The sequence below is a fragment of the Boleophthalmus pectinirostris genome, unplaced genomic scaffold, assembly GCF_026225935.1.
Source record: "Boleophthalmus pectinirostris isolate CB_2022bp ecotype Guang Dong unplaced genomic scaffold, ASM2622593v1 HiC_scaffold_2825, whole genome shotgun sequence".
In the NCBI taxonomy this organism is placed as follows: Eukaryota; Metazoa; Chordata; class Actinopteri; order Gobiiformes; family Gobiidae; genus Boleophthalmus; species Boleophthalmus pectinirostris.
Window position 1 is genome coordinate 604,118 of NW_026571290.1, and position 2,526 is coordinate 606,643.

Below are 2,526 nucleotides of genomic sequence, written 5' to 3' on the forward strand. Positions count from 1 at the left end.
CAGCGGCTCTACTCCGAGCTCCTCACTCTGTCTCTAAGGGAGACGCCCGGACGCCCTGCAGAGGAAACTCATCTGTGTCTCTTGTATCGTGGATCTGGTCCTTCGGGTCATGACCAGAGCTCATGACGGGGTGGTGGACCCTCTGTAGAAGAAGGGGGAGGAGGGTTTGTTCCAACTCTCGGGGAATCTCACTCCTCAGCCTCCCCGGTCTGTGTCAGGGACTGGGGAAGAGAATCCGGCCAAGAGTCCAACCTCGGGTCCAGGAGGAGCAGTGTGGTTTTGGTCCTGGTCGTGGACACTGGACCAGATCTACACTCTCCATCGGACTCCAGGTTCATGGGAGTTTGTACAGTCCACATGTGTTTTGTGGATCTGGAGGAGGCCCCGGGGAAGAGCCAGGACACACTGGAGGGACGATGTCTCTGGACTGGACTGGGAACACCTCAGGTCCCACTGGAGGAGCTGGAGGAAGTGTCTGGGGTGAAGGAAGTCTGGGAGTCTCTGTTCAGACTGATGCTCCGAGACCCGACCCCAGAGAAGAAGAAGAACATGGAGGACGTTTCTCAAAGACGACTTCAGAAACACTGATCTGTCTCGCCTCTCCACAGATCTGACCTGTCACTGCGCCTGAGCAATCTAAAGCTCGTCTCTATGGCAACAGAACCGGTTCAGTCCCGGTTCAGTTCCCGGTTCAGTCCTGGTTCTGGAGCAGATGTGTTTTTGTGCTCACTGAATTTTAATGATTTCATTTGCATTTTAACAACTGCCAACAAACAAACACAGAACTAAACCAGGACTAAACCAGAACTAAACCAGGACTAAACCAGGAACTAAACCAGAACAACAGGTCTACATCAGGTCTGAACCGGGTCTGGTCTTTGTGGGGATTATTTGTTATAAACAGCTGATGTGTCTGTTTCCGTGGCGACCGTCGTGTGGAATCTATTAACATTTAAACATCTGCTCCTCCGACAAACAGACAGGTGCGCACCTGTCACACGACAGGAGCGCACCTGACACACGACAGGAGGCACCTGTCACATGACAGGAGCGCACCTGACACACGACAGGAACGCAACTGACACACGACAGGAGGCACCTGACACACGGCAGGAGCGCACCTGACACACGACAGGAGGCACCTGACACACGACAGGAGCGCACCTGACACACGACAGGAACGCACCTGACACATGACAGGAGCGCACCTGACACACGACAGGAGGCACCTGACACACGACAGGAGGCACCTGACACACGACAGGAGCGCACCTGACACACGACAGGAACGCACTGACACACGACAGGAGCGCACCCTGACACACGACAGGACACACACGACAGGACGCACCTGACACACGGCAGGGGCGCACCTGACACACGAAGGAGGCCCTGACACACGACAGGAGGCACCTGTCACACGCACCTGGACACACCTGTCACACGGCAGGAGGCACCTGACACACGACAGGAGGCACCTGACACGCGGTGGAGCAGGTGAACAAACAGAAGTTTAATCAGAGACTGTTTGAACAAAACCCTCTGTCCCAGCGACTCAGAAAAGAACTAAACCAGGACTAAACCAGGACTAAACCAGGACTAAACCAGGACTGAACCGGGACTAAACCGGGACTGAACCAGGACTATAGACCCAGACAGTTTTGATTTTCAGATCTGGACTTATGGATCTGACCTGGTTTTTCTCTTTGTTTGACTGATGTGGGTCTGACCTGCTCCACCCCCCCCCCCCCCCCCCATCATCCTCCATCCCTCTCTCTCTCTCCTCTCTCTCCTCTCTCTCTCTCTCTCTCTCTCTCTCTCTCCTCTCTCTCTCTCTCTCTCTCTCTCTCTCTCTCTCTCTCTCTCTCTCTCTCTCTCTCTCTCTCTCTCTCTCTCTCTCTCTCTCTCTCTCTCTCTCTCTCTCTCTCTCTCTCTCTCTCTCTCTCTCTCTCTCTCCCTCTCTCGTCTCTCTCTCTCTCTCTTCTCCTCTCCTCAGTCTCTCTCCTTCTCTCTTCTCTCTTTCTCTCTCTCTCTCTCTCTTCTGTCTCTCTCTCTCTCTCTGAAAGGAAATGAGGAATTCAGAAAACTTAGAAAAAATGAAAAATGAAGGATGAAGAAGAAAATATGAAAGGATGAGGAGGAGGAGAGGAGGAGGAGGAGGACGAGGACGAGGACTCACCCGAGACAGGACGACCTCCAGAGAGACGTTGAGAGGAGGAGCACTGGGAACTGCAACAGGAAACACAAACATCACACAAGAAGAAGAAGAAGGAGAAGATCACAGAGGCCTGCTCCTGCTGTGGGGTAAAATGTGATTTAAACATTCAGTGGTTTCACTTTCACTTTCACTTTCACTTTCTCGATCATTCGTCTCGTGGCAGGAGAAACTTCTTACTTCTTCTTGTAAAAGTTTTAAAGATCTGCAAACAAATCTGGTCACTGTCGATTATCTGAGGCTCCAGGACACGGTGAGATCAGCCACATGACCCGGGGACGAGACGCACCTGTCACCTGCACCTGTCACCT

The 2,526-nt window shown here is 52.7% G+C and overlaps 1 protein-coding gene across 1 annotated transcript in view; it reads right to left on the bottom strand.

The window, feature by feature from the left end:
- Positions 1-2,224, bottom strand: part of dcc (DCC netrin 1 receptor) — a 32,117-nt gene extending 29,893 nt beyond the window's left edge. Inside the window, exon 1 of the mRNA XM_055159915.1 lies at positions 2,180-2,224. The gene's annotated coding sequence lies outside the window, so the exon portion shown is untranslated. The remainder of the gene's footprint in view (positions 1-2,179) is intronic.
- Between the last annotated feature and the right edge of the window lie 302 nt (positions 2,225-2,526).